The 22,633-nt window shown below is 44.4% G+C and overlaps 1 protein-coding gene and 1 long non-coding RNA gene across 2 annotated transcripts in view; both read right to left on the minus strand.

Moving 5' to 3' along the window:
• The window catches only part of LOC134226282 (uncharacterized), a 108,785-nt gene that overhangs the window by 23,558 nt on the left and 62,594 nt on the right, over window positions 1–22,633 (minus strand). The gene's annotated exons all lie outside the window — the stretch shown is intronic.
• On the minus strand, window positions 6,870–7,501 carry LOC134227527 (uncharacterized). Its single transcript, XR_009983691.1, has 3 exons — window positions 7,446–7,501; window positions 7,309–7,382; window positions 6,870–7,230 (listed from the first exon to the last, which is right to left on the minus strand). It is a non-coding gene; the product is annotated as an uncharacterized LOC134227527 (long non-coding RNA).

Consider the following 22,633-nt stretch of genomic DNA (forward strand, 5'->3'; position numbering starts at 1 on the left):
AAGAAAACGGTGTGTGGCGGCGAAGGATGAACCAAGAGCTCGCCCAACTCTACGGCGAACCCAGTATCCAGAAGGTAGCTAAAGCCGGAAGGGTACGATGGGCAGGACATGTTGCAAGAATGCCGGACAGCAACCCTGCAAAGATGGTGTTCGCTTCCGATCCGGCAGGTACGAGACGGCGTGGAGCGCAGCGAGCGAGATGGGCAGACCAGGTGAAGAACGACTTGGCGAGCGTGGGGCGTATCCGAGGATGGAGAGATGCGGCCTCGAACCGTGCATTGTGGCGTCAAATTGTTGATTCAGTGTTATCTGTTTAGATGTTAACTAAATAAATGAAATGAGTTACTCTCTAACCACGTGGCAAACCATCTTCATGAATTAAACTCTTTTTTTTTGACGTAGGACTTACGTCTCTCTTTACTATACCGGGTGTCATTTCAAAATATTCAAATCGACCGCGTTACGCTGTGTTGAAAGATTTTAAACGTTAATAGCGTTCGTCTCAGTGGACGAATTTCTGCGGTAAGCCCCTCAATCGACAGATTTCAAGTATGTCTTCCATGTCCATGCTTGATAAGACCCGAAAAACTTGTTTCAATAGGCATGAAACTGTTTTCAATGAATTGAGATCAAGGGAACCTATAAATATGGGTACCGCATAATTCTTGCATCATTCCATTACCACGTTCTGATTGGTGCAGACACCAGCGAATAAGCAGCCGCTGGGTCTGCCGAGAAGCCATAAAATAGCGCAACGCGATTTTTTCCTTTCATTCTGACCGGGACAAGCGAAGCAACCGCATCATCGATTGAACAGCACTCACACCTTTTAGCAGGGAATGAAGTCTGCACCGACCGCTTTTTCGGCTCGACACCATCGAAGCGACCATCATCAGCCGAAACCTAGCCAGTACATCAGCAGTCCACCCTACAGACCCGACAAAGCAGCAAAGTTGAGCAGATACCGGCAGCAGCAGCAGAGTCGAGCCGAGACCGGCCGGCAACGGTGCTGAGCCGAGACAGGCTAAGAAAAGCCACATGATGCAGCATGTATGAGCTTGAGCTTGAGCTTGAGCTTGAGCTTGATTGACTGCTCGTAGTTGCTACTCCATTATGACCAGATCAGCTGTTCTTGCACAGGGAACCAACAGATGTTTGCTTGGGACTAGCACACATCTTCAATGTACAAGTACTGGTGATCTCATTTGTTAGGTCATACTGGCGCCTGCCACGTCAGAATGCAAGTCAATGTAGGGAAGGGGAGGAAATGATGATGCAATCACTCGCCCGCTGCAAGCCGAATATACCTCTGCACTTGCCACGAGTTCATGCGGAATTTGTAGGAATTTCTGGGTTAGGTTGGAGGCAGAGGTCCCTCTTGGTTAACGAGCTGCCAATGTGATAGATAGGAGAAGGTAGCTGCTGGAATTTCTAATAGGATGTAGGAAACGAGCTCTATAGTTCATTTCCAATTCTAGCAGATTATTGCGCTAGAATACTTAAGTTGAAGGTTTAGGAATATAAATGGAAACAAGTCTATTTCCAGTTCTAGCGATTGCTAGAACATGAGAAATATAGAGAAAGATACAAAGTAGGAGAATGGAACGGACCTGGGATTGAACCCACGACCTCCTGCGTATATGGCAGAAGCAGTAGCCATATGACTACCAAGCCCGCTACCACATGATGCAGCATGTATGTCCAAAAAACAAACGGTTCTTCAGAGAGCCAATAATAGAGATCAATATCAATGCTTTCAATACCCTTCGGGATAGAAATTGTACTTGGGTGCCAAATCCAATATTCTAGAGATAAAATTTTATGCGTGATTTTCATGAATAGCGTCAAAACTAACAGTGGATAATTTTTCTGATTTCCGCGAAGTGGACGAAGGACTTCGCTTGACCATGCCTTTAAAGATTCATAAGATGTCCAAATCTCTCACATAATCTTATAAAAAAACACCGATAACAGCTCAAACATTAATAAACTATCAATCGATTTTTCATTAAATGTTGGATTTTTTGGCATTGATAAAAAAAATATGTAGATAAACATTGTTTGATACTGACCGCACCAGGGTTGTAAATATTCCGCAGCACTGGATGGAGGTGATGTTTTTTATATCATTTTTTTATTTTCTTCCTGCTTTGAAATCAACCTCACATTCCCGGAGAGGCAGAAAAGTAAACAACAGAACTCACATCACCCACAGCGCCGCGAAGATGAAATTTACCACAGCAAAATGTTGAATGTGTACCAGCAAATTGAAAAAATTCACCACGCGTTTAAATGGGCCACTCACAGTCATACGGTAAGGCGCGAACTGAGCAGCATGTCAGAGCGACTTGTGAGTGGCTGAATGCGAAATTGAATAGTCGGTGTTGGAAATGATTTTTCGGCTGCACCCAGTCGCACTCACCACGGCGGCGATGAAGGCGACAGTAGATTTTACTGAGATCCATGTTTTTCACTGCATTGACTGTGAAATATTTCTACCCTGGACCGCACACAAAGCGAACGTGACTGAATGATCGTCCCATGTTTATTTATTTATCATCAGACTAAGGCCGGAGTGGCCTGTGCTGCACATAAAAGACTTCTCCATTCAGCTCGGTTCATGGCTGCACTTCGCCAACCACGCAGTCTGCGGAGGGTCCGCAAGTCGTCCTCCACCTGATCGATCCACCTTGCCCGCTGTGCACCTCGCCTTCTTGTTCCCGTCGGATCGTTGTCGAGAACCATTTTCACCGGATTACTGTCCGACATTCTGGCTACGTGCCCGGCCCACCGCAGTCTTCCGATTTTCGCGGTGTGAACGATGGATGGTTCTCCCAACAGCTGATGCAACTCGTGGTTCATTCGCCTCCTCCACGTACCGTCCGCCATCTGCAACCCACCATAGATGGTACGCAACACTTTCCTTTCGAAAACTCCCAGTGCGCGTTGGTCCTCCACGAGCATCGTCCAGGTCTCGTGTCCGTAGAGAACTACCGGTCTTATAAGCGTTTTGTAGATAGTCAGTTTGGTACGGCGGCGAACGTCTTACGGAGTCCAAAGTACGTACGGTTTCCAGCCACTATGCGTCTCCGAATTTCTCTGCTGGTATCGTTATCGGCGGTCACCAGTGAGCCCAAGTACACGAATTCTTCAACCACCTCGATTTCGTTACCACCGATAGAAACTCGTGGTGGGTGACTTACATTGACCTCTCTTGAGCCTCTTCCTATCATGTACTTCGTCTTCGACGTGTTGATGACTAGTCCAATCCGTTTAGCTTCGCTTTTCAGTCTGATGTAGGCTTCCTCCATCCTCTCAAAATTACGTGCCATGATATCAATGTCGTCGGCGAAACCAAATAACTGGACGGACTTCATGAAAATCGTACCACTCGTGTCAATCTCTGCCCTTTCGTACTACTCCCTCCAAAGCGATGTTGAATAGCAGACACGAAAGACCATCACCTTGCCGTAACCCTCTACGGGTTTCGAAGGGACTCGAGAATGCCCCTGAAACTCGAACTACGCACATTACCCGATCCATCGTCGCCTTGATCAACCGTATCAGTTTATCCGGAAATCCGTTTTCGTGCATTAGCTGCCATAGCTGGTCCCGATCGATTGTATCATATGCGGCTTTGAAGTCGATAAATAGATGATGTGTGGGCACGTTGTATTCGCGGCATTTCTGCAATACCTGACGTATGGCGAACACCTGGTCTGTGGTAGAGCGTTCACCCATAAATCCCGCCTGGTACTGCCCCACGAACTCTCTTGCAATTGGTGTTAGTCGACGGCATACAATTTGAGAGAGTACCTTGTAGGCGGCGTTCAGCAATGTGATTGCGCGGTAGTTGCTACAATCCAGCTTACCGCCCTTTTTGTAGATGGGACACACGACACCTTCCATCCACTCCTGCGGCAGAACCTCATCCTCCCAAACCTTGGTAATCACCCAATGCAGCGCTCTAGTCAGTGCTTCACCACCGTGTTTAAACAGCTCTCCTGGTAGCTGGTCAACTCCAGGGGCTTTGTTGTTTTTCAGCCGGCCGATCTCCTCCTGGATTTCCTGGAGATTCGGAGCCGGAAGTCGCATGTCCTGCGCGCGTGCTCCTAGGTTCATTACCATACCGCCACCGTTGTCTGCCATATCGCCATTCAGGTGCTCTTCGTAGTGCTGCCGCCACCTTTGGATCACCTCACGCTCGTTCGTAAGAAGGTTCCCGTTTATGTCCTTACACATATCGGGCTGTGGCACGTGGCCCTTACGTGAACATCCGGAAAATCGAGTTTTGTCTGTTCCGCGCCCGTTTGTATCGTGCCTCGTTCGCCCTCGTGCGGTGTTGCAGCAATCTCGCCCATGCTGCATTCTTCTCCTCAACTAACTGCTCACATTCGCCGTCATACCAGTCGTTTATCTGATCCGGAGCCACCGTGCCTAGTGCAGCGGTTGCGGTGCTTCCAATGGCGGATCGAATATCTCTCCAGCCATCTTCAAGAGATGCTGCGCCTAGCTGCTCTTCCGTTGGGAGTGCCACTTCCAGCTGCTGCGCGTAGTCTTGAGCTAGTCTACCGTCTTGTAGCCGCCCAATGTTAAGCCGCGGCGGACGACTCCGACGCGTGTTGATCACCGTCGAGAGTTTTGAGCGCAGACATACTGCGACGAGGTAGTGGTCGGATTCAATATTCGCACTGCGGTAAGTGCGTACGTTCGTGATATCGGAGAAGAATTTGCCGTCGATTAGAACGTGGTCGATTTGGTTTTCCGTTACTTGATTAGGTGATTTCCATGTGGCCTTGTGGATATTCTTGCGGGGAAGAAAGTGCTTCGGACTACCATTCCGCGGGAGGCTGCAAAGTTTATGCATCGTTGGCCGTTGTCGTTCGATACGGTATGCAGACTATCCGGTCCGATGACCGGTCTATACATTTCCTCCCTTCCTACCTGAGCGTTCATGTCACCGATGACGATTTTGACGTCCCGCAGTGGGCATCCATCGTATGTCTGCTCCAGCTGCGCATAGAACGCTTCTTTCTCGTCGTTGGATCTCCCTTCGTGTGGGCAGTGCACGTTGATGATGCTATAGTTGAAGAAACAGCCTTTTATCCTCAGCTTGCACATCCTTGCGTTGATTGGCTGCCAAACACGCGTTGGCGCATCTTGCTCAGCACTATGAAGCCGGTTTCCAGCTCGTTAGTGGAGCCACAGCTTCGGTTAAAGATAGCCTATCGATGCCCGTTTTTCTACACTTTCTGTCCTGTCCAGCAGATTTCCTGCAGCGCTACGACGTCAAAGTTGCGGTGATGTAATTCATCGTAGATTATCCTATCGCAACCTGCGAAGCCTAGCGACTTGCAGTTCCATGTTCCAAGCTTCCAATCGTGATCCTTTATTCGTCGCCTAGGTCGTTGCCGATTGTATCGAGTCGTATTATCTTCTATGTCGTTCGTAATAGTTGTTTTAAAGGCGGCTTATTGGGCCTGCGCAAACCTCCTGTCTCGTCGGAGGGCCGTCGTGTCAGGGCTGTTTAGCGTCCCACCTAACACCAGGACTTGGGCTTGTGCGCTTTGAGCGGCACACGGTCGCTTTGGCGGAGCCTACTTGCGGATACATGCAGCTTTTTATAGAGGTTTAACAGGGCCCACTGTCAAACCCCACCACATCCTAGGCAGGCGCCACAACTCGCAGATGGCAGATCGTCCCATGTTACCAATTCTAAATCTTATCACCCGAAATTCCATGTCCGGGTGTTTCCTTCTTTCTGCTACTAACAATGTTGTCTCAGAAAAGAACACGTATTTCCCACCTGAACTGCAATTCTAAGCTCGCTTGCCCGGCTTATTGGCCTGTATCCAGCGAAAAGTCCCGTTAGGAAATAGATGCCAGCAGCGAGCAACAAGCGTAAAAAAGAAGAAGCCTTTCTCGAACGCGTTGATGATGATGACGCTTTGGCTGACAAAGAAGCGGGATACAAGACACTAGCTGATTGGCCCACCCAGTGGCGTAGCCACGGGGGTGGTTTTGGGTATAACCCGCCAACCCGCACGTTTCCCGGGGAAATAAGATAGGTGGTTTTAGCGCCACTCCTTTCGGAGACCACCTTCCAGATATAGGGCTGCCCGGCCGCTGAGACCCCCAGGGAATGGGTCTAGTTACTCCCGTTTTCAGAGAGGGAACGAATCGGGTGACGTAAGACTGGGGGTGAAGACAATGTAGGGGAAAAGGGGAAGGGAAATCGATTTACAAGCGTAGGAATTAGGCGATTACGAAACAATACTTACGCCCGTTTATCATCACTGGATGACCTGAACAACCCTGCGAATCCTGCTAGAAACGAATAGGGAGAAATCGTGGTTGTTTCGGGGAACCGCCCCAGAAAAATATAATGAATAATAAAATAAATTAACGACCGATTAACATGCTAAACTTTAACCAACTTTATTCTCGCATTGCATTCGGGATAGACTTTTACGAACAACGGTTCGCCTGCATTTATGCTACCAGCATTAACAAAACAACATATCACTACAAATGTTCAGAACAGATTCATTTCCACATACATATATTTCTCTTCATGTTTCCATTCTCCTCTCTGCCTAGGCCTACTGTTTGCTTTCCCTTACTCTCTCTTTCTCTATCTAACCTCTGTCTTCATTCGGAGCGTGTGTTGAGTTCTATGCGTGCAGTGTGTTCATTCCGGGTCGGTTTAGGTGTGTAGCTCCAGAAGCGTGGCTGTCAGCGCAAGCGCGGGGACTAAGGACAGCCACGTAAAAGTTTCGATTGGCACGCTACTTACTGTTAGTTCTTCGGTAGCGGCGGGAACTGAGCCATGCGCATGGACTTATCTAATCATGCATGATTACTTACGGTTTTCTTTGCGTACGCTTGGGGTGGAGGGAAATCGAAAATCAATCGGTCGTTCATTCGATGAGCACCGTTGATTGAAGCTCGCGTCGCTGACGTTGACGCAGATGATATTCCCTCCGGTCTGTGGGCTTCACGCGGCGGCGATGAACGGGTACGGTCGTCGCAGTGATGAATAATATGTGGTTGGCGCAATTCGATGATGAACGCGGATGACTGCAACCTCTGCCTAGGGCGCGATGAAACGTACGCAAGCCCTCTTCCGGTCGACGTACTTCCGGGAAAACCCTCGTAGCTGACGGTGGGGTCAGAAGCGATCGTTGACTTTGGGGTGCGATGTGTGGGGTTTCGCAGTATGCCACAAACCTAATTAAACACGTGGTGTCGTTCGACGACATGATTAGCACACACACATAATGCACACAATATTAACCGACAAATTACCTGCACAATTTATACACACGCACAAAACTAGTAGCTACACGGAACAACTTAGCACTCGTATTTAGCTAACTCAACTAATTTTGGGAAAGACTTTATTAAAAATCGATTAAATTAAAGCATGCTAATATGTTAATCACCTTTAAACACACATCACGGCGCGACACTTAAAAATCCGATCACTCCTGCCTCTTCCACTAGCCAGAACGAAGTGATCGATCGTCAATTTTCCTCAGATCAAGGTGCGCATTATTAATTAGTCTCGTTATCATAACCTTCGGAAATCCGGAGCGGAAATCCGAAGGTTGAATAATTCCCACGCTCATGAAACGATCAAGGTTAAAAGGAGGGGGATTTGTCTTCGCCGAAAGGCTTACATCAAACGGCTCGCTAGATCTGAGAGAGCGGACCCATTCGGGATAAGTTCAATATCCCCTGAATGCATTCCTCCGGGGGTCAATGCACAGCAGCAAGCGCGCAAATTTCATATCTGCTGCTATCACTTTTCCCTTTTTGGGCGGTTACAGCATGTGCGAGTTGGCTAGGGTAGGAACTCATTTAAATGATTGCTTGTGGGACGCTACTCGTGAATATGAAACAAGATTCATGCAGTGGGTGAACTTTCCAGTACTAGACTGGTTCAAACTAATCTAATAATACGGATAATTTATACTGAAGATAATAATACGAATACATTTAACGAACGGACATGCTCGTTACAACCCCCCAAAGACAAAATTTTAGGAAGAAAATTTTTTTTTCGAAAAAAAAAATGTTCAGAAAACCCCCCCCCAGAACAATTTTTTGGCTACGCCACTGGGCCCACCAATTGGGAAGCAGAGAAGATTCAATATAAGGTATAAAAGAAAAGTGCATTCGCTCGCAGAGCATTCAGTCTTTTTTATACCATCACTAGAAATTCGCGGTTATTTGAAAAGATCGTTTTCTTACTTTTTGCACTTAGCCGAAGCAAACAGCCTTTTTCAAGGCTCTAAGAGTTAAAAATAATGTTCTCCTTCAGTCGCTATCGCACGGATTAGAAGGCTCTTCAGTAGAAGGGCTGAGATACAGTCTACATCCCCTGCTGAGCCAACTTGTGGTTTATTTCAGGCAGTCCTTCAGTGGGAAGTGGGAAGATTTTTCGCAGGTTATTTGTGGAAAATTTACTTGAACTCACGACAAAATACCCAAATGAATTACAAAATAATTTCCCAGGGGAATTTTTATAAGAAATATTCGGAGGAATTCTCACAGATACATTGGAGCGACTTCTGCACTTCAGCAGATTCAAGGGCAGTTGGGTTTCTGCAAACATTTCCATGAAAATTTCCGGGAGAATTTCCAGATGATGACCCGCAGAAATTTCTGGGATGAATCTGCGCACGAAAGATGAATTTCTACAGGAGTTCTCGGAGTTTTTAAATGAAATTCCAGTAAGAATGGTCAAAACAATCTCTGCATGAACTGTTAGAAAAGCTTGTTACAAGAATTGAAGAAGAAATAACGGACTAATTTCTGTTGGAGTTTACGCAAATTATTCTGCCGTACTTCCAAAGAAATTTCTAAAAATTGATGCTGACTTAAAAATCAACGGAGAGCAACTAGGTTAGATTTTGTATTATTTGTTTCTTGATATGAATTCAAATATTTGTTTTACAGAAGTTTTATTCAAATAACGGAGCTTTATTGTCTAATTCCTTGATATCTACGCAAGTTTGTCTTGTGATTAATAACTACAACAAAGCTGCATAATTAATTACTTCAAAAGAAATTGCGGTTCTGGTAGATTTTTTAATATTTGCTACGTTTATTTTTAATCAATTATGATCAAATCTGGCCTTAACATTCATTTGTATATCAACGTACCTTGTGCCGAATTTTATAAAGTTCTATCAACATAAAAAACGAACAGTGGGTAATGTCTGTGACATAACCGCTAAGTGGACGTAGGACTTGACTTGACCATGCTTTTAAGATACATAATATGTCCAAATTTCTCATATCAACTATTTTGGATAAATAATCGGCGTTGCATACCATTCCTTGGCAAAATCTTCTCATCAAACCGACACAGAAATCAAATCTACCTCGAACAAAAATCATCAAAAAAAAATCAGGAAGTATCTGTCCGGTCACAAAATATTAGCCTCGACAGTGGCAACCTTCCCACTGAAGGACTGCCTGAAATAAACCACAAGTTGGCTCAGCAGGGGATGTAGACTGTATCTCAGCCCTTCCACTAAAGGGCCTTCTAATCCGTGCGATAGCGACTGAAGGAGAACATTATTTTTAACTCTTAGAGCCTTGAAAAAGGCTGTTTGCTTCGGCTGCAAAAAGTAAGAAAACGATCTTTTCAAATAACCGCGAATTTCTAGTGACGGTATAAAAAAGACTGAATGCTCTGCGAGCGAATGCACTTTTCTTTTATACTACTTAATTTTGAATCTTCTCTGCTTCCCAATTGGTGGGCCAATCAGCTAGTGTCTTGTATCCCGCTTCTTTGTCAGCCAAAGCGTCATCATCATCAACGCGTTCGAGAAGGGCTTCTTCTTTTTTACGCTTGTTGCTCGCTGCTGGCGTCTATTTCCTAACGGGACTTTTCGCTAGATAGCGAGCGAGAATTGCAGTTCAGGTGGGAAGTACGTGTTCTTTTCTGAGACAACATTGTTAGTAGTAGAAGGAAGGAAACACCCGGACATGGGATTTCGGGTGATAAGATTCAGAATTCATAACATGGGACGATCATTCAGTCACGTTTGCTTTGTGTGCGGTCAGTATCAAACAATGTTTTTCTACATATTTTTTTATCAATGCCAGTATTGCATTGATCAATGCATAGATATTTAACGTGTATTTGCTTAGAATTTAGTTTTGGGTCGCGCGGATTTGGCGCAGAATGGATTTTCATATCGCGCGGAAATGGCGTGGATTTGATTTTAGTCGGCACAGATTTGGCGCGGAAAATATTTCAGGATCTTCGTAACAACCCTGCAATTTATATCCCGAAGGGAATTGAAAGCTTTGATATTTATCTCTATCATTGGCTCTCTGAAGAACCGTTTGTTTTTTGGACATACATGCTGCATCATGTGGCTTTTCTTCAGCCTGTCTCGGCTCATCACCGATGCCGGGCGGTCTCGGCTCGACTCTGCTGCTGCTGCCGGTATCTGCTCAGCATTGCTGCTTTGTCGGGTCTGTAGGGTGGACTGCTGCTGTACTGGCTAGGTTTCGGCTGATGATGGTGGCTTCGATGACTTCATTCCCTGCTAAAAGGTGTGAGTGCTGTTCAATCGATGATGCGGTTGCTTCGATTGTCCCGGTCAGAATGAAAGGAAAAAAAATCACGTTGCGCTATTTTATGCCTTCTCGTCATACCCAGCAGCAGCTCATTCGCAGCTTCTGAATGAGGAAATTATTTAACTCTTATAGCCTTGAAAAAGGCTGTTTGTTTCGGCTTGGTCCAACTACATAATAAGAAGGACTGAATGCTCTGTAAGCGAATGCACTTTTCTTTTATACTTAATTTTGAATCGTCTCGATGCTTCCCGATTGGTCGGCCAATCAGTGAGCGTCTTGTATCCCGTTCCTTTGTCAGCCAAAGCGTCATCATCATCAACGCGTTCGAGAAGGGCTTCTTCTTTTTTACGCTTGTTGCTCGCTGCTGGCGTCTATTTCTTAACGGGACTTTTCGCACGGTACAGGCCACAAGCCAGGCAATCGAGCTAAGAATTGCTGTTCAGGTGGGAAGTGCGGAAAATTTAGGATTGGTAGCTTGGGAGAACATTCAGTCACGTTCGCTTTGTGCGCCAACACTATCCAACAATGTTTTTCTATATAAATCGATTGATAGCTTTTCATTTTGAGATATCTTTTTTAAATTGCTCACGAAAACTGTTATATAATAATGTTTGAGCTGTTATCATCGATTTATTTATCTAAATTAGATTATGTGAGAAATTTGGACATATTTAGTGTCTTTAAGGGCATGATCAAGTCTAGTTTTTCGTCCACTTCGCGGTCATAGTTCTTGTTATGTCACGGTTATAAAAAATCTTGAAAATCTGCTATTCGCGTATAACATTTTATCTCTAGAATATTGGATTTGACACCCAAGTACATTTTCTAAGGCGGAGGGTATTTAAAACTTTGATATTGATATATATCAGTGGCTCTCAGAAGAACCGTTTGCTTCAAAGAAATACATTTTCTCTCTCCATCTGTTGCGCCACGTTACAGCGGACTGTAAGGCTGATACTGGGTGCTCCTGGGTGGAGCGCAAAACCAAAGCTGTCTTCATGCAGCGTATCCACTTGACGTGTGCTGTTTCTTCAATGGAATGGAACCAGCGGGATGCGAATTGCCTTAATGCAGCATGCGGACGAACCAGTGACGAATGCCACACAATTGCGAACATTATTATTAACTCTCTTGGCCCTGATAAGGGCCGAAAATTAACTCCTTTCGGGGAACTGGTTGACCGAGGGGGTTTCTTTACTCAAAACAAAAACACACACACACGCGATTTCTTCAATGTCGGCCGGTCTCGGCTCAACACTGATGCCGGTTGGCCTCAGCTCTTCATTGATGCCGGCTAGTTTCGGCTCGACTCTGCTGCTGCTGCCGGTTCTCCTCGGCATTACTGCGGTGTCGGGTCTGTAGAATGGGCTGCTTCTGGAACATTTTCTGCGGCTGTACTGGCATGCTTTGGCTGATGGTGGCCTCGGCGCTGCCGGGCCGAAAAGCGGATGATGCGGACGATGCTGTTTTGCAAAAAGTTGCGAGTGCTGTCGAATCGATGCTGCTGTGGCTTTGCTTGTCCCGGTTAGAATGAAAGAAAAAAAATCGTTTTGCGCTATTTTATGTCTTCTCAGCAGACCCAGCGGCAGCTCATTCGCTGGTGTCTGCACCCATCAGAATCAAGCGAACAAATGACGCGAGGAACAAGCGGCACCCATATTTATAGGTTTCAGTGCAGTCAATGTTTTGCTTCGAAAACAGTTTTAGGCATATTGAAACAAGTTTTTCGGGTCATATCAAGTATGAATATGAAAGGCATACTTAAGATCTGTCGATTAAGGGGTTTTCCGAAGAGATCCGTTCACTGGGACAAACGCTATTATCATTCAAAATCTTTCAACACAGTGTAACGCGGTCGATTTAGAAATATTGAAATGACACCCGGTATAGTGAAGAGAGACGTAAGTCCTACGTCAAAAAAAACCCTGACAATAACGGAACAAAACATGCCAAAGCCATCATCTAATCCAAAAAGCGGTGCTGATGCAAATAGTTTTGATTGTTTAGTTCTTGATCCATTAGATTCAGTACTTCTAGTGGTGAATAAGGCCATTTAGAAGGGTTGTAATACTTACTACGGTTTTATTAGTCCTATTAGGTGCTTGATACAAACATATATTGCAGTTTAAAATCATATTTGAAATCAGTAATATTGTAAAAAAAGAACTTGAAGAGAAGACGTTCAATAAATTGTTAGCATTAGCATTAGCATTGAGCATTTCGCACAAATTCGTAGGTGGTACAAGCCAAGACTATTGTATGAGAGTAGTATCACTTTCATCCGTTACCACACACTCAGGCAAATGAACAGACGAAATACAAAACCGTCTAAGACGAATTAAGTACTGTCCATTTAATTCCACCAGTTAATTTTCATTATCTTTGCAGATACGTATTTCGACCACAACTGTGTGGTCGTCTTCAGTGTCTTGTACTTGACTCGACTTGAAGAAAACAATCGCAACTTACACTATTTATACTACGCTAGGTACCTAATCTAATCTTATTTGCCTACTTTATTTACCTATACAGTAAATTACTTTATTGTTTAGGTAGAAACTTGAAGAGCCAAGAGCTGCCATTTCCCTGATCCTTATTCAACAGCGCTGTTTGTACCTGTCGGTGGATTTCCAAACTCTCAGCTACATCGAGTTTCCAAGAGACATTTCTTAAGATTTTAATATTTGATGCCGTAATTGGGTGATTTTCCTTATACACATGCTCTGCTACCTTAGATCTAAATTCGTAATGTAATCCCTTATCGTTTTCTCTTTTCGCCTTACTCACTTCCGCCATATGTTCCTTGAACCTTATATCTAATGATCTTTTGTTTGGCCTACATAGATTTTTTCACATTGGGAACAACTTATCTTATAAACGCCTGCCTTATTCAACATTTCTACTTTATCCTTCGTTGAACCCAATAGAGACTTGAGTTGGTTGCTTCTACTGGAGAATACTAGATCGATGCCGAATTTCCTTAGTCGAGGGCGTAGCTGGTTGGTGATGTGTTTATCATATGGGACCGAAACTCTTTTCAGCGGCTCCTCTATCGGTGTCAGCGTTGTATGTCCATTTCGTCGTAGGGTCCTTTCCTTCTTGTTGATGATCGCTCGTATAGTCCTCTCCTGGTATCCGTTGATCTTCGCTGTTTCCAAGATGTATTGTAGTTCCTATTGTAGTTCATCAACACCCAGGAGTTCGCCCAGAAGCTGTTGGAATCAGGACACATCGAAGAAGAGGACATAATGGTATCATTCGACGTAGCGGCATTGTTCCCTAGCGTTCCAGTGAAAGATGCTCTGAATCTTCTAGAGGATTGGCTGCTAACACAAAGGACGGAAACAACATGGCGAGGAAAGGTGAAGATGTACCTAAATCTGGCAAGGCTATGCATGACGGAGAACTACTTCACATTTCGTGGCAACTACTACAAACAGACGAAAGGAGCACCGATGGGAAATCCGCTATCACCGTTTGTGTGCGAACTGTTCATGGCGAATCTGGAGAACAACCTACAAGAACAAGGAATACTACCCGACACGTCGACGACATCTTCAGCATCATCAACCGAAAGGATCTACCCAGGATTTTGGAAGCGATAAACAACGTGCATAAGGACATCAAATTTACCTTCGAAGAGGAAAAAGAAGGTACACTACCTTTCTTGGATCTACTAGTCATCAGGGAAGCAAATACAACATTGAGCCTCGAAATCTACAGGAAGCCCACGAACACCATGAGAGTCATCCCATATACATCGAACCATTCGTACCAACATAAAATGGCAGCATTTCATCACATGATCCACAGGATGCAGACGATACCCCTGAGCGAAGAAGGAAAAACGGAGGAACTACAATACATCTTGGAAACAGCGAAGATCAACGGATACCAGGAGAGGACTATACGAGCGATCATCAACAAGAAGGAAAGGACCCTACGACGAAATGGACATTAGACTGGCCCAGGAAACAAAAAGTTGTCTAATTCCACGGGGCACCCCCCAGGATTGTGTCTTTGGGTGAGTAAATCAATCTCTGAAAATTTCAGCTTAATCGCTTGTTGCATAAGGTGGCGCATTTGATTTGAAGTTTGTATGGGGAGTTCAGCCAAAATGTATAGAAAAATACACCTCCGTCACTCATTCGATCTGGAAATTGGTTCTGATTGCTCGATTGACCTCAGAATTGCAAAAACGGCAGTTGGTATGCTACAGAAAAATTTCACAGAATATTGTATGATGATTAAATGAACTTTTATATAGGTTTCGGCTGATGCGATTCGATCAAAAAACCCAAAAATACACAAATCAGCTCCTAATACATCAGCCGAAAATTATATAAAAGTTCATTTAATCATCACGCAATGTTCTGTGAAATTGTTCTGTAGCATACCAACTGCCGTTTTTGCAATTCTGAGGTCAATCGAGCAATCAGAACCAATTTTCAGATCGAATTAGTGACGGAGGTGTATTTTCCTATACATTTTCGCTGAAATCCCCATACAAACTTCAAATCAAATGCGCCAGCTTATGCAACAAGCGATTGAGCTGAAATTTTCAGAGATTGATTTTCTCACCCAAAGACACAATTCTGGGGGGTGCCCCGTGGAATTCGACAACTTTTTTTTCTCCCCATAGTAATCTGGGCCAGTCTAATGGACATACAACGCTGACACCGATAGAGGAGCCGCTGAAAAGAGTTTCGGTCCCATATGATAAACACATCACCAACCAGCTACGCCCTCGACTAAGGAAATTCGGCATCGATCTAGTATTCTCCAGTAGAAGCAACCAACTCAAGTCTCTATTGGGTTCAACGAAGGATAAAGTAGAAATGTTGAATAAGGCAGGCGTTTATAAGATAAGTTGTTCCCAATGTGAAAAAATCTATGTAGGCCAAACAAAAAGATCATTAGATATAAAGTTCAAGGAACATATAGCGGAAGTGAGTAAGGCGAAAAGAGACAACGATAAGGGATTACATTACAAATTTAGATCTAAGGTAGCAGAGCATGTGTATAAGGAAAATCACCCAATTACGGCATCAAATATTAAAATCTTAAGAAATGTCTCTCCCCCATGGAAACTCGATGTAGCTGAGAGTTTGGAAATCCACCGACAGGTACAAACAGCGCTGTTGAATAAAGATCAGAGAAATGGCAGCTCTTGGCTCTTCAAGTTTCTACCTAAACAATAAAGTAATTTACTGTATAGGTAAATAAAGTAGGCAAATAAGATTAGATTAGGTACCTAGCGTAGTATTTCATTCGTAGTATTCCACTAAACGAGCTTCATATATTTTTCTCCACACGAAATACATAAGGCAGAAATTATGAACCTACAAGATTGTTGAAAATCGTTGAAACATAAGTCTCTCATGCTTTTCATCCTGAGCTCTTCAAATTTCATTATTGGGACGTACGTCGTTCATTAGTTGCATGTAAAGAATTTCATAAGACACCTTTTGGTATTTTGTTCAAAGTTGATTTGAAGGAAATCATATGGCACTTTATGAACGCCATCATGCTCATTTTAAAGTTCGGAATTTGAAAAATCGGAAGGGAAAAGTTTCAGTCAAGAGAATCATGGTCTCACACATTGTAATTTTTTTCAAGTCTAGCGGTTGTGTTTTACATCGAGGGTGTTGAAGTGTTTTCAAGTGTCAATGGTGAATAATAAGTGTTCAACAGCAAATTAATAATTGCACTATTAACATGTGCGGGGGAATAGTTTTAATTCGAATAAGATTAGTAACTTTTTCTAGATTCGAAGACAGTTAAAAACGCGTTCTACACCTCTTGTTTATTCATTCATACTCCCTCGATGTCCTCGACACAACCGAAAGACGAATTGAAAATCACATATGCATAATCATGAATGAACCAATCAGTTTAATTATTTTCTGACATTTAGCACATGGTCATAATTCGAGAAAATTTTCATTATGCTCGAATTAGGAATTCATAATGCAACATTATGAGTCGATTAATATGTAGGAAAATGCATTATGAATTACCGTCAAACGGGATGACTTGCAACAGCGGGGTGACTTGCAACACTTGGGTTTGCCACAAGTTTTTGTTTTTTTTACAATAAAATATGCCCAAACATCGAACTTTTCTTCACGCATCCCTAGGTTACATTATATTTGTTGTGCCTAGTTGGTATTTAGGTGAAAATATCAGAGGGGGGACAACGGATTTTTTTTCATATGGAGTTTGGCAAGTATGACAGTACCCTCTTATTTGGCGCATAAATTTATACTCCAATGTCAAAATGCTCATATACTATCATAAATTGTGGTGGTATTTGTAAAAATTTGTATTGTTTACCGTTTTTACAAGAGAGAGTGGTGTCGAAAGCACATATTAAATTAAAGATTGAAACGAACAAAAATACACCAAATCCGTAAAAATGTAGTGTTTTCACTTTATTCCTTACGCGAAATATGCAGATAAATAATTATGTTGGTAGAAGAAACTCTGTGTTGAGCAGAAACAGTTGTTTCTTGCATTATTCAAACTTTGTGCGTTTCAGAACATTCTCACTCACTACAGTGTTTATTTTTCATAGACTACGGCGTAGTATTAGTGCCGTCGGCATTCGCTCGATTGGAGGCAACAAATATTTGACAGCTTAGCACCCGCCTGGAAAATATTACTCACTGTTGTTTTTTTGTATTATTTTGTGAAACATTTTCGTTAATTGAAAGTCGAACGTCGTAAATCGTAAGTTCGTGTAGCAAATTGAAAATAATTTCACCAAAATCGATCCCCTCTCCCGTTACAGTACCTAATAAGGTATGTAATTCCGCAAAAACTATAAAATAATAAAATTGTTTGATTTTGAAATATCAACTTTTTTGAAATTTGTCCCTCTGCGGGGTGATTTGCAACAGCTGATACACGATAGTTTTATTTATCAAAAACTGCTGATTCAGTTTTTAAACATTTTTTTTCAAACTAGCATTGATTTTATGTTACATAATTTCTTTACTAGCCGCCAAACTACAAAAAACCTGTAGGAAGTCGCATGATTTCTAATTTTTCAAAGAAAACTTTGATGAAGACAGCGGTAGAAGTTAAAAAACAAATTGTTTATCTGGGAAGCCGCTTGGCGGTATGATTTGTCCCCAACAACAATTTTACATTATCTTAATACAGAAAACAGTAAAACTAAGACTTACGGTGGTCAAACAGTGTTGAATCCCCAAGAAGATCCAACACTTGTGGATGGTTTGCTGCTTGCTGCGGAAATGCCTTTTCAAAATAATGATCTTAACATAATTGTGGTAAATTGGATGATGGGGAATGAAAGGAAAACCGTTTTAAAAACAACTATCCAGGGAATGACTGGTGGTGCACACCATTCTTAAGCCGACATAGAGCACTTTCAAACCGATGACTTAAAAATATCAATCGATGCGTTGAAATCGTAAAAAAAGGCGGAATGAGGGGAGAGGGGATCCCTCAAGTAAGGCCCCTGCATTGACAGTGATGAAGAATGACCCAGGATGAAAAATCACTATGATTAAGTTGTTCTAAAACATGTTATGATTGAATTCGATGATGTGTTGCAAGTCACCCCGCAGTAGGGGTGGCTTGCAACACCCATTATTTTGATATTATTTTCATATTTTTATTATTGTTGCATATCTGATTATATGTCTAATCACTAATATTAGGACCCATTAAAAGTATCATGTACTAGTAGAATGAATAAATCATTTTAATTCAGAATTATTGAGCGAGAAACTTGAAAAGTGTTGCAAGTCACCCCGTTTGACGGTAATTAAGATGTTTCATAGGAATTACGAAATTCATAAGGCGTGATTATGGCCTCTACACACTTCTTTTGCAATTCATAAGGAAGGGTTATGGATTGATTAATGTCCACCGTACAGCGTACATAATGCTTCATTGGAATTTCATAAAAATGCCTTAAGAAAATGTTATGTTTTGTATTGACCATGAAAATTTAATTCATAATGAATCCTTTTGAATTTTAAACTCATAACTTGTGGCAAATTTTCAAAAGGCATAATTATGATATTCGATAGGCAATTGCCCTGAGTGCAGATATTGATTTGGGACTAATGGAAGCAATACACTCTCCAATAGTCAAGATCTGTCCTGGCCACGTTCTTGCGAATGCGGAGGAAGGGGAAGGATGGTTTGTTGGACAACTACTTAAGAAAGATGCAGAGAACTCTACGACCTCGCATAGGTGCCACGGGAGGTTTTGGGATTGTGTGGAGGAAGGTTATTACAGTTGGAATCGTTTTGGTAGAACGTGAAACACGGAAATAAGATAGAAATTCAAAGTAGCAGAAGCGGTAGCCACTAGATCACCGAGCTCGTCGAGAAGACGCGCAATAAATTGTTATACAAAAATTGACATTTAACGTGTATTTGCTTAGAATTTCGATCTGGATCGCGCGGATTTGGCGCGGAAAATATTTCAGGATCTCCGTAACAACCCGGCATGTTTATATACCAAAATAATCGTCAGCATTTTCCGAAACTGACTAATTGTTGATCGGCCACACCTACGTCCTGTAATCATCGGAGGAAGGATCGTCAGTTGGCCATTTTTATATGGACGAAAACTGCACACGAATAACGCGAATACGATTATTTATTTATTTAAAATCAGACTAAGGCCGGAGTGGCCTGTGCTGCACATAAAAGACTTCTCCATTCAGCTCGATTCATGGCTGCACTTCGCCAACCACGCAGTCTGCGGAGGGTCCGCAAGTCGTCCTCCACCTGATCGATCCACCTTGCCCGCTGTGCACCTCGCCTTCTTGTTCCCGTCGGATCGTTGTCGAGAACCATTTTCACCGGATTACTGTCCGACATTCTGGCTACGTGCCCGGTCCACCGCAGTCTTCCGATTTTCGCGGTGTGAACGATGGATGGTTCTCCCAACAGCTGATGCAACTCGTGGTTCATTCGCCTCCTCCACGTACCGTCCGCCATCTGCAACCCACCATAGATGGTACGCAACACTTTCCTTTCGAAAACTCCCAGTGCGCGTTGGTCCTCCACGAGCATCGTCCAGGTCTCGTGTCCGTAGAGAACTACCGGTCTTATAAGCGTTTTGTAGATAGTCAGTTTGGTACGGCGGCGAACTCCATTCGATCGAAGCGTCTTGCGGAGTCCAAAGTACGTACGATTTCCAGCCACTATGCGTCTCCGAATTTCTCTGCTGGTATCGTTATCGGCGGTCACCAGTGAGCCCAAGTACACGAATTCTTCAACCACTTCGATTTCGTCAGCACCGATAGAAACTCGTGGTGGGTGGCTCACATTGACCTCTCTTGAGCCTCTTCCTATCATGTACTTCGTCTTCGACGTGTTGATGACTAGTCCAATCCGTTTAGCTTCGCTTTTCAATCTGATGTAGGCTTCCTCCATCCTCTCAAAGTTACGTGCCATGATATCAATGTCGTCGGCGAAACCAAATAACTGGACGGACTTCGTGAAAATCGTACCACTCGTGTCAATCCCTGCCCTTCGTATTACTCCCTCCAAAGCGATGTTGAATAGCAGACACGAAAGACCATCACCTTGCCGTAACCCTCAACGGGTTTCGAAGGGACTCGAGAATGTCCCTGAAACTCGAACTACGCACATCACCCGATCCATCGTCGCCTTGATCAACCGTATCAGTTTATCCGGAAAACCGTTTTCGTGCATTAGCTGCCATAGCTGGTCCCGATCGATTGTATCATATGCGGCTTTGAAGTCGATAAATAGATGATGTGTGGGCACGTTGTATTCGCGGCATTTCTGCAATGCCTGACGTATGGCGAACACCTGGTCTGTGGTAGAGCGTTCACCCATAAATCCCGCCTGGTACTGCCCCACGAACTCTCTTGCAATTGGTGTTAGTCGACGGCATAAAATTTGGGAGAGTACCTTGTAGGCGGCGTTCAGCAATGTGATTGCGCGGTAGTTGCTACAATCCAGCTTATCGCCCTTTTTTAGATGGGACACACGACACTTTCCATCCACTCCTGCGGCAGAACCTCATCCTCCCAAACCTTGGTAATCACCCAGTGCAGCGCTCTAGCCAGTGCTTCACCACCGTGTTTAAACAGCTCTCCTGGTAGTTGGTCAACTCCAGGGGCTTTGTTGTTTTTCAGCCGGCCGATCTCCTCCTGGATTTCCTGGAGATTCGGAGCCGGAAGTCGCATGTCCTGCGCGCGTGCTCCTAGGTTCATTACCATACCGCCACCGTTGTCTGCCATATCGCCATTCAGGTGCTCTTCGTAGTGCTGCCGCCACCTTTGGATCACCTCACGCTCGTTCGTAAGAAGGTTCCCGTTTATGTCCTTACACATATCGGGCTGTGGCACGTGGCCCTTACGTGAACATCCGGAAAATCGAGTTTTGTCTGTTCCGCGCCCGTTTGTATCGTGCCTCGTTCGCCCTCGTGCGGTGTTGCAGCAATCTCGCCCATGCTGCATTCTTCTCCTCAACTAACTGCTCACATTCGCCGTCATACCAGTCGTTTCTCTGATCCGGAGCCACCGTGCCTAGTGCAGCGGTTGCGGTGCTTCCAAAGGCGGATCGAATATCTCTCCAGCCATCTTCAAGAGACGCTGCGCCTAGCTGCTTTTCCGTTAGGACTGCCACTTTCAGCTGCTGCGCGTAGTCTTGAGCTACACTACCGTCTTGTAGCCGCCCAATGTTAAGCCGCGGCGGACGACTCCGACGCGTGTTGATCACCGTCGAGAGTTTTGAGCGCAGACATACTGCGACGAGGTAGTGGTCGGATTCAATATTCGCACTGCGGTAAGTGCGTACGTTCGTAATGTCGGAGAAGAATTTACCGTCGATTAGAACGTGGTCGATTTGGTTTTCCGTTACTTGATTAGGTGATTTCCATGTGGCCTTGTGGATATTCTTACGGGGGAAGAAAGTGCTTCGGACTACCATTCCGCGGGAGGCTGCAAAGTTTATGCATCGTTGGCCGTTGTCGTTCGATACGGTATGCAGACTATCCGGTCCGATGACCGGTCTATACATTTCCTCCCTTCCTACCTGAGCGTTCATGTCACCGATGACGATTTTGACGTCCCGCAGTGGGCATCCATCGTATGTCTGCTCCAGCTGCGCATAGAACGCTTCTTTCTCGTCGTCGGATCTCCCTTCGTGTGGGCAGTGCACGTTGATGATGCTATAGTTGAAGAAACGGCCGTTATCCTCAGCTTGCACATCCTTGCGTTGATTGGCTGCCACCCAATCACGCGTTGGCGCATCTTTCCCAGCACTATGAAGCCGGTTCCCAGCTCGTTGGTGGTGCCACAGCTTTGGTAGAAGGTAGCCGCTCGATGCCCGCTTTTCCACACTTTCTGTCCTGTCCAGCAGATTTCCTGCAGCGCTACGACATCGAAGTTGCGGGGATGTAATTCATCGAAGATTATCCTATCGCAACCTGCGAAGCCTAGCGACTTGCAGTTCCATGTTCCAAGCTTCCAATCGTGATCCTTTATTCGTCGCCTAGGTCGTTGCCGATTGTATCGAGTCGTATTATCTTCTATGTCGTTCGTAATAGTTGTTTTTAAAGGCGGCTTATTGGGCCTGCGCAAACCTCCTGTCTCGTCGGAGGGCCGTCGTGTCAGGGCTGTTTAGCGTCCCACCTAACACCAGGACTTGGGCTTGTGCGCTTTGAGCGGCACACGGTCGCTTTGGCGGAGCCTACTTGCGGATACATGCAGCTTTTTTATAGAGGTTTAACAGGGCCCACTGTCAAACCCCACCACATCCTAGGCAGGCGCCACAACTCGCAGATGGCCTGGGGAGGGATCGTCAAGCCCTTGGACATAGTCCCTGCTGCCCGAAACGCGAATACGAAAACCGTGTAAAAAAAAACCTAGGTGTATGTGCAAACCGGATGTTCTATAAGCTCTCCAAAACATTCTGGAGTTCAGAACGAATTGGTCCACCAAGACAACTGGGCTCGATGCAAAGCCAATAAAGGTCGGACTCGATTATCCGGAGTATCGATTTTTTTTCA

This window comes from Armigeres subalbatus, chromosome 3 (genome assembly GCF_024139115.2).
Source record: "Armigeres subalbatus isolate Guangzhou_Male chromosome 3, GZ_Asu_2, whole genome shotgun sequence".
Lineage (NCBI taxonomy): Eukaryota > Metazoa > Arthropoda > Insecta > Diptera > Culicidae > Armigeres > Armigeres subalbatus.